We start from the raw sequence: 10,352 nt of genomic DNA, 5'->3' as shown, positions 1-10,352 counted from the left end.
AAAGAGGATTTCAGAGGTAGACCACTTTTTAGGGTATAAGCAGTCAGGGATAAATTAGGCAGATTTGTTTTGCTTCTTTCTTGCAGTTCTGGAGAAGTCCCTATTTGGAAAGGGCAAGTGAGAATTTTTCCATTATTATTAGAATATATTGTTGGACTATTCCAGATCAACTAATGGATGCCTCTCATTCTATATAGTTCAAGCTTCCAAGAAGACAAGACCTCTCTTTCATGTGGCCCTGACTCTCCTCCCTCCTCCCAAGGTAATTTGATATTCCCTCACACGGCTCCCTTAAGGCTCTGCACACACTTCCAGCATACTTAGCACCCTGGAATATGATTTGTGATTTTTGTTTGTCTTTTCCCCTAAATATTCATAAAGGATCAAGGTTCTACATAGTTTTGTATCTACAGGGTCCTGATGCTTAATATTGGGGAAGCAAAGGAGCAAAACAATGAATGAGTTAGTCCAGCTCTCTCAAAAAGTAAAATGCACAGTTAGAATAGAACCCCAGACTCTAGAACCCTAGAACCCAGGCCTACTTTCCAGTTCACAAATCTAGGTCTATGCAAATGAACTTTTTATGTGGGATTTTGATTTTTTTAAAAAAATACTCTAAAACCATACTAGGACAGGTTGAGCCTAGGGACACTGGTGGCAAAAATACCCTGACATCACAGTATCAAGATGAGTAAGTCCTTAGAAATTGATAATGTGGCTCAAAAACGTATATGAGAAACACAGACTCAAGTTTCTTCTCCAAGTATCTTTGGTTACCAACCATTTAGGAGACTGGACCCTAAGCATGTGCCTCATGCATCCTCAGGCAGATTATGTACAAAAGGCAAGATGCTGTGAACACAAGTAAAATTTCCACTAGAAGCTTCCATCATTCATTTTAGTATTGTGACTTCTCCAGAAATTCAGCATCTAGAAGTCTGAATTTTTTTTTTAATTACAAAGTTCTAGTATTATTACCGCAGACTCTGGTAAGATCATAGCACAGTTCGTTGTTGGGCTAGACCAGGTAGAAAGTTTTCCTCAGAGCAGTCCTAAGTCTCATTATGGACTAACCAGTGACCTAAACTAATGAAAGTGAAAGAGGCTTATTCTTGCTCTAGTTTCCATTTGGCCAAAATTCTACCAGCCTCAAAACCTGCCATAATATTTATTTCTCATGCACTATTGAACTCTTGCTTGTCCCTGAAAAATTAGAGTTACCCATTTGCTTGATGGTGGGTACAATTCAGAAGGTAGACCAAACTGACTCCAGAACTCATGAAAGCACCCTCTATGCTCACAGTACATAAGGTCAGGACCAGAAATGCCAGGATGTTTCAAATTTCACAAACTGCAGTAGATAATTGGACCAAAAATAATTTAGTTAAATAAGATGTTGCAAAATATAATCAACCAAATACAAAGTGTCTATAGGTATTGAGTTGAAGAGTAATTTAGTCATAGGAAAATTGGTACAATAATGCATGTACATGACTAAGCACAATCACAGCTGTGCTCAGGGCTGGTCTTTTGGTATGTACAGAATGAGTGGGCTCCTAGCTCTCCCAGCATCTTAAATTTACTACTTGGTTCCTGTTTTTCTCCTGATTACTTATTCTTTGCTTCTTTCAACATTAAAATTTTGAAAAAATACAACAGTGGAATAAACCTAAGCAACCAACAGGAGGAGATTGGTTAAAACAACCTAAATATTCATTAATAGAGTAATTCACTAAAATACAATCTTCATTTACTTTTCGCCATACTGAATTTTATTATTTAAAATCTTTGGTAAATTATACCCTGGTATAAAAGTATTACTCAATATAAAAAAATTAGAAAATATAGACATGCAAAAGGGGACATTATAAACTCTTATGCATTCATTTTTCCAGTTGGAACTTTGAAACCTTCAGTTACTTTCTTTCAGATTATTTTTCCTACACATGCCTGCACCCACAGTTGCACCCCCCCATACCACCTACAAACAAGATCAAGCCACAAAAATGCTTCAAAACCTGCACTATAACTTGCACATATTAGCAGGTCACAAACTATTAGAGATTTAGATATTTTACTCATACTCTATTGATCAAAATCAAGCTAGAAATTATAATAAGTACAAATAGACAGAAAATATGATATGTGAATACAAATGCTTGAAGACATATAAAGGGTTGTGGAATCACCCCATGACTACCATTAATTACTAATATTTTTAAAATTCAGAATTTTAACTAGGTTGTCCAATTGGGCATTTTAATTTAGATTATATTCTTTAGTTCTAATTTTCTTGTGGGCAAATCACTTTTGAGCAAATTATTAGACAGGACAGTTCAATTTGAAGCTACACATTCTTCCATGGTTGAGCTGTCAGAGATGTCTGCATTGGTCATTTCTAACCCACTGGTTCTGAGGCCTGTCACTTCTGGGTGACCAAATCAGGGACACACCTGTGGGTCTTGATCCACAAAGAATTTTTGGTGACTTCACAAGTATATTCAATAGAGGAGAATTAAAAATAAAGGGATCTGGGTGAAGGAGACCAAGAACTCTCTGTTCTGTTTCCAACATTTCCATAAGCCTAAAATTATCTTTTAAGAGTTTTTAAAATATCCTGAAATAAAAATAGATTGGAGAGAAATCTTTCTCCCAAATTAAGAGAAATCAAAGCGCACACGTGCACACACACACACAGCAGTAGCAATGAGACCAATATAAAAATGAGTACTTGGGAGATATGTTGTATGGTTTGATACAACTAATGTGCCAAAAATAAACATGATTGTTATAAGAATTACATTACCATCTGTACAAAACATAGCAAAAAGGAGAAACAAAAAGTTTCCTGCACTTAGACCTAAGAAATTTTTCTGTATGTTTTTCCTAAGTGAGAATAAAGTAATGTAGGGATTAACATCCTCAACAACACCCTAATTCTAAACAAATTAATGTCTTGTAGCAGCATTTGTCCTGCAGGTTTGGATTGATAGGCAGGGAGGGAAAAGCAGATTTCTTTCATCTGAAGTGTTAGAAATACACTTTAAACAATTTTCTCTTTAAAGAAAAACTAGCCTAGTTGTGGAGAAGTAATGAAAGCTTCAGGAAATATGAGCACACCTTCTTTGGCAAGAAGGTTTAAAAATGAATTAAATACCAGACAAGAAAGCAGAGGTGATACACAGGTCACCACTGCGCAGCTATCCACCACGGATGAAACAGATGAGTTTTAAGAACTAGAGAAGCAGGCAGTGTTCTCTTAAAGTAGGTGGTGTTCTCCCTGCCATCTGATGCTGCCCACCCTGTTTGTATGTTGGCTGCTCTAGTGTTATAAAGCAGAGTGGGGGCCCAACCTGTCCCAAGCAAAATCAGAAAGTAGCATAAATTGTGCCTTCTATTTACTTCCTCCTCCCCCAATTTAAGACAAAATGTTGCAACTGAGCTGAAGGAAAGCACTAAAAGCATTTATTAATTTATTTTAAAGATTTGTTTATTTATGCATATAAGAGCTGGGGTGTACACCAAAGGTACAGAGGGGGTGGTGTGAGAGGATTCAACAGAGACAGAATGGGGAACATAACAGGCAGATCTACTGAAATACACTGCTGAGGGGAGCACTGGGCTGGACAGGAGAGGTCTGATGTGCCATGTGTGTATCTCCCTAGCTGGCCTCAGGATTGAACTCGTGCTGCAACTGTCAGGGGGAAACGATGTCTTGAGCAAACTCCATACAGGCTTTGTGGACTCCACCCCCACTCCATATCAAGACACTGGGAACTACAAATCCCATGATCCCCAAAGGGAAGTTGTGAGGACCTGAGGGCGGAGTTAAGCAGTCATTTTCTCTGTAAATAAAACCATCCATGTTAGTGGGGTCTGGGGCACTTGGCTCAAGCTCTAGGCCAGGCAGGTTTGGTCTCGGAGGGTCATTTGGGATTCCAGGTCTGCGAAACGGGTACAACGTATTTAAGAATTTATCTCCCTCTTTTCTCCCTGAGTTGTATATTTCCTCATTTCCCTTTCTCTTGTAAATAAACCTTTGTTAACCTTTTGTGTTAACCTGTTTTATATCAGGGTTGCCCTGTAACACAACAGCTGTGGATAGCTTCACAGTGCTGTGTTTAACCCCTTGCGCCACCAAGGAGGCCCAAGGACTGAAAGCGTTTAGCCCAGCATTTCTGAGGTCCAGCTTGACAGGTAGGTTTCAGGATACAATCCTAAAGAATGGGGAACCCTGGAGTGTGGAGCCCTGGAGCAGAAGGAAATCCTCAAGGGAGCAGAATACAGTGTAACAGGAGGGCCTTCATGAACTCCCACTGGGAAAGAGGGAAGACCCACAGCTTCCTTTATTCAAGGACCTTCCCTGGTGAATAAAGGATGAAGAGGGAGCTGTTCCCGCTTTAGAATAAAATGTTCTCATGTCCCTTTGCCCAGAGATCTACTCCTCACTTGGGATTATTTACTCACTTTATAGTGAGACACATGTTTTAAACCAGAATTGGCCCTTAATGAGTCTGTTCAAGGTCACTGTAAAATTTATAGGGATTGGGAAAGAAGGAGTAAGGACCCAAGCTTCCTAGTGACAACCTTAGCACTTAGGAGCCCCGCTCATCTGCGCCCACCTAGTGCCCTCTGTTTTCAGCCCTGTCTTCCCTTCAGCTAGTGCCTGCAGGGGCCATTCTTATTGCAACTTCCTCTCCAGTCTTTGGCTCTGCCCATGCTTAAATCACTTCGCTGCATGCTCCTCGCCTCATGCCCACACCTAAGCATGGCAACACAACCTTCCTGTCCTGGACTGACAATGACAATCACTCAGCCTCCAGACCATTGATCCTGGTTCTTTTGAGAGTGGTTGGGTGCTACTGCAGTCAGGGTCGTGGAGATGAGGAAAGGGAAGAAGTAAAACCAAATAAAGAGCCTCAGTTCTTGGCAAGTGAAACAAGGACAGGAAATCCTATAAGTTGTTGATGGCAAGTCATGATGTCCACTTCCCTCGTAATTCAGAATTTAATAAGGAAGTTGAGGTCCCAACTGACTTGCTCCAGATCACTCATCTGCTTATTGCCACAATCAAGGCTAGAATTCAGCTCAGATAATTATCACTCAAGTGATGTGGTTGCTTCCATCATGCCACAAGGAGACAGGAAGGAAACTGAGATCTTTCCAGAAATGTCCATTCTAATAGGAGTTTAGGGAAAATATCCAGAATTGTTTACAATGAAACTATTTATAAATACTATGAAACTAACAAAAGAAAGACCAAATGCCTTTTTTTTTTAAACCTTGCCTTGTCCATGAAAATAATACCAATTAAGAGCATATCCACACAGGACAGAACATTTTATCAGTAACATTTGCTAGTGTGGAATATTGATTACATATTTTCACAGCAACAATCAATAAAGAGAAGGAATTTCACTATTCTGCCTCCCTTCCTGAAATTAGGCATTATTTGGATAAACATGGTCAACTGAAAATGTTTTTTATCAAGTTGACAAAGGTTTTTTAAGGGAAAAATTGTCTGATTTGTCTATTTTTGAACTGAATTACAATCCCTATGTAGAGACATCAGATTCTAGAAGAGGAACTATTTTAAAATAGTACTTGAGGGACTCCTTGGTGGCTCAGGGTGTTAAAATGCAACCTATGAGGCTATCCACAGCCACTGCAGCAAGAGTTTGATCCCTGGCCAGGAAGCAACCCACATGGCACAGCAGACTTCTCCTGTCTCACCCCCTGCTCCTCTCAGCAGTGTATTTCAGTCAATCTACCTATTCTGGTCCCCATTCTGTCTCTGGTGAATTCTCTCACAACCACCTCCCCACACACACCTCTGGCCTGTACCCTAGTTCTTGTATGCATAAATAAATAAATGTTTAAAAATAAAATAAAATAGTACTTGAGATCTACAGGTCTTTTCTTCATAGTTGTCTCCTTTGCCTAAGAAAGTAATCTGATTCTGCTCAAATGAATTGATTATCCCATCCAATTATACAGATGTTTAGTGCCTACCAAAGTGTTAATTTCTGTTGGGGACACAAGAGGGACTGCTGTCACAGAATTTGCCATCCAGAGGGGAGGATTAGATGAGGGCAGAAGAGCTGATGTAAAAGATGAAAGTGAAGTAGGGTGCGTTGTGTTGGAGAGTGCAGAGAGCTTTGGGAATTCAAAGGAAAAGGGAACCACAAATATTTGTTGAACAAGAATTGTGCTAGAAAAAATGAGAGATTTTGGAAAAATCTCTGTAGAGGTAGATACTGTAGAGGCAGATACTTAAGAAGAAGACTGGGAAGGACTGGAGAAAAAATTTCCTGGGCTTAGCTGCCAAGAACAAATATTCAGAAAATGCAAATATTTAAAATATCTATATATTTTTTTTGTGGGACCCTCGCCGGTGGCCAGGAACTGGTGCTGCTGAGGCTGCGGGCAGCCTCACAACCCAGCGCTCAACAGCTGTGCCACCAGGGGAGGTCCAAGATAATTATTTTAAGATTGCATAAAATACTTAAATTCTGCTCTTTCTAAAAATTCTCTCTTTCCACCATGATAGGCCTCTCCAAGTCCCCAGGTTCCATTCATGCTTGACTCCCTTCTAGTACAAGACCAGAGGGAATCCCACCAGTCCCCTTTAGCTCTTGTGTAATAAACACCACTCCCCCCCTACACCCTTCTCCCATAGCTCACATTGAATCTTCATTTGAACTTGTACAGAGGATGGTATGAGTTAAAACTTAATTCACTCATTCAACAAACATTTATTAAACATCTGCTATGTTCTAGCCATTGCCAGGCACTAGCAATAGAAGGATAAATGCAAATCCTCAGGGAAATGCAAATCAAAACCACAATGAGCTATCACCTCTCACCTGTTAGAATGGCAATTACCAAGAAAACAAAGGCAAACTGTTGGTGAGATATGGAGAAAAGGGAACCCTTGAACCCTGTTGGTGGGATATAAAGTGATGCAGCTGCTTTGGAAAACAATGTAGATGTTGCTCAAAAGATTATAAATAGAATAACTATATGATCCAGCAGTCCCATGTCTGGGCATATATCCAAAAGAATTGGAATGAGAATCTAAAAGAGATATCTGCACTCCATGTTCACTGCAGTATTATTCCCAGTAACCAAGAATGAAAACAACCTCAATGTCTTTTAACAGATGAGTGGATTTTAAAAAATATGATACATATACACACACACACAGAGTGCAATATTGTTCAGCCTTAAAAAAGAAGGAAATCCTGTTATATCCTATAGAATGGATGAACCCGGAAGACATAATGGTAATGAAATAAGTCAGTCACAGAAGGACAAATAATACATGACTCCACTTATTTGAATTATTTAAAGCAGTCAGATCCAGAGAAATCAAAAGTAGAATGATGGTTGCCAGGGTCTTGACAGTGGGGACATGGGGTGCTGCTATTCAATGGTACATAAAAATTCAGTCATGCAAGATGAGAAAATCCTAGAGATCTGCTTGCTCTGATCTGTGGAAGTGGGGGAAGGAGGAAGAACAGGAGAGGACAGTGTTATTGTTTCTCTTGGTAAAAATTGCTGAGTTGAAGACACCAAGTGTCTATGTAGTGAGTGTGTGTCCATGTAGAGGGGTAGAAAGCTGAGCAAATGTTTGAAAAAAATAATTTGGAGGCTAATCAGCCTGCATACACTAATGCTGAATTATAACTGCCCTATATTAGTAACCCTTTCAGGAACTTCTGAGTAGTTCCATTTTAGGACTCCTTGCCCATGACTTTTAGGCTATTTTAGGATTTGTCATGATCTTCTGAATTTATTTGGGGAAAGTTTCGAGGAGGCAGATGTGGAAAGTGAAACAGGGTTGTGAATACGTAGTAGAGGTTTGCCTTATGCAGATGAAGAAGGGCTTCTCTGTTCCTTACAGAACAGCATTTATCAAAGCCCTCATGTGTGAGCCAGAAATGTGCTAGAACCTTCTAAAGATTGGGCCAGCAGAAGTCAATTGTGTGTGTACCATGAGACCCAACAATCAGTGATGTCCAAAACCAGCAAATACAAGGAACCAGATCTTTTCCTCACCGTCCACCTCAGACTTGGTTGTTAAACATCTACCAGCACACCACCGAGGTCAGCTGTGCAAATTCTCCAGCAAAGCACTCTTATGGGTGTTCCTTTGGGCATAAGGCAGAGTTCTGAGGGTTACCTTGGAAGTCATCTACTGCAACAAATACTACAAAAGGCTTGAACAAAAGGTTTAACAAGCAGAAAACAAAAACTAGGTACATTTACCATGCTGGGGGGAGGAGGACAGCATTGAGAACTAAGCTCATAATCTTGTAAGACAGATAAAACAAATTTATAGATAACCGATAGGAGACAGAGGTGGTCAGAGACACGTACAGCTGGTGGAGACGATTCAAGGAAGGCGAGGCTGAGCACACAGCATGGGCCAGCGCAGGGACATGCCTGGGTCCCTCCCATTTTTGCTGTTCCTGATGTACTAAAAACATGAAGAAATGTCAAAATAGGGTTGTGAAAATAGTGGTATAATTTAAATGCTTCCTCTAAGTACAATTTGTGCACACAGAATACAATGCCATACAATTGCTCTATTCATAAAACCATTATAGAAGTTAAAAATAAATCAATTCACTGCACACTACAGGGGAGATAGTGGAAATTAAAAATTGTCTGATGAACATCTTTGAAGACTGTTGGTGAATCTCAGTGACTGCTTGTTAAGACTCATTTGAAGGTTAAGTCTAAACCTGGGCCCATGGTTTACACAAAGTGCTGACTCCAGAGCTCTTTTTTTTACATGCTTGTGTTTGGGATGAAAGCAAAATCTTCATGAATTCCAAGCAGGAACTTCCTTAACTGTCATCCATAAAGAGGCATTTACCCAGCAGAACTGGGGAATTTTAATTTTGCAAAGGTGAATGACTCTAATACCTGAAGCTCATTTCCTTCAAATGCCTAAACAACTCTCTCTCTCTTTAATGCAGATGCTTCCCCAGCCAGAGAGTTTTTATAGATCTTTAAGTCACCAACTCTGAACAAGGCAGGAGTGTTGCTATCTGCTCTCACTGCACTGCATGGCACTTGACAACACAGTTTTGTCCTTTTAAGGTTTTTCTGCTGCCCTCAGAGCTTCAGTCACTTCCTTCTGCGGTTGGCACATCTGTGCCTTCAAGGATGGCTCTTTTCTGGTAGGTGGTTACTCTGCACTGGTCTGTTGTTGGGGAAAACAGTTCAGCAGCTTATTTACATTGGTTATGAACAGCTGTGAAGTGAGAGAGGGGCCTTTGACATCTGACCCTAACATGACTCCATAACCTCCATTTGCACAGACTCCAAAGGTTTGACTTAATGTTTTCTAGTTATGTTGTTGCTGGAAATCTGGTGTCTATATGAGGAATCGTTAACATGTTGTAAGGGACTGAAATGTGTCCTCAACCCCTACCCCTACCTCACACACACACCCTGAATTTATATATTGAAGTCCTAACCCCCAGTACCTTTAAAGACTTAGGGTCTTTAAAGAATCATTAAATTAAAAGAAGTCATTAGATTGGGCCCCAATGCAACATGACTACCATGTTTATAATAAGAGATTAGGTCACAGACTCCCACAGAGGGAAGACCATGTGAAGACCCAGGGAGAGGAGGGAGGCCTCAAAAGAAAGCAACTTTACTGACACCCTGCCCTTGGACTTGCAGCTCCCAGAATTGTTAGGATATAAATTTTAGCCCCTCAGCCTATGGTGCTGCAGGACAACAGTGGGGGTCCATGACTCAGGAAACTCTTTGTTTAAATGGTTGGTAAAGCTTTGCTAACATTGAAACTTTCCATGTAGTGCAGTGTGGCTTCACTGAGCAGAAGGAAGAGATGGCTGGCTACTGCAAGCAGAAAGAGAAATGAGCTCCCTTATATGCAAGAATAATGAGGAATGTCTCACCTACAGGAAGAGAGTTCCTGTCAGTTAAAAGGAAGAAAAGTACCAGGAGGCATTGTCAACTCTTTCCTAAATAAATACATTAATTAGCTGGGTTAGTTCAGTTTGTTATTGAAACAAACAAAAATCATAAACAAGGAATTTTTATACATAAAACATTTTTTTAAAGCATAGAAGTAAATCATTAATATATCCTTGAACTAAAACCACAGTAAAGATAGGTGAGTAGGCGAAATTCTGGTATTAATAATTTAAGAAAGACATGAAAAGAAAAAAAAGAGAAAGAACGAAAATTAGGAGAAAGCAGAAATGTAGAAATGAGAACAGATAGAACCAGGGGAAAAGGTGTGAGAAGGAATGGAGTGACAGTGTGTGAAATTATGAATAAGAATCTGGGAGGGCAGGGACTAGTCT

At 40.0% G+C, this 10,352-nt stretch overlaps 1 long non-coding RNA gene across 1 annotated transcript; it reads left to right on the top strand.

The window, feature by feature from the left end:
- The first annotated feature begins 206 nt into the window (after positions 1 to 206).
- Positions 207 to 10,023, top strand: LOC129146648 (uncharacterized). The gene is made up of 3 exons (XR_008553615.1): positions 207 to 262; positions 8,988 to 9,191; positions 9,840 to 10,023. It is a non-coding gene; the product is annotated as an uncharacterized LOC129146648 (long non-coding RNA).
- The last annotated feature ends 329 nt before the right edge of the window (positions 10,024 to 10,352 follow it).

The sequence above is a fragment of the Talpa occidentalis genome, unplaced genomic scaffold (assembly GCF_014898055.3).
Source record: "Talpa occidentalis isolate TD23 unplaced genomic scaffold, MPIMG_talOcc4v2.1 talOcc4.3, whole genome shotgun sequence".
Taxonomy (NCBI): Eukaryota; Metazoa; Chordata; class Mammalia; order Eulipotyphla; family Talpidae; genus Talpa; species Talpa occidentalis.
Note: the sequence above shows the minus strand (reverse complement) of the source record. Positions and strands in the feature narration are given on the sequence as shown.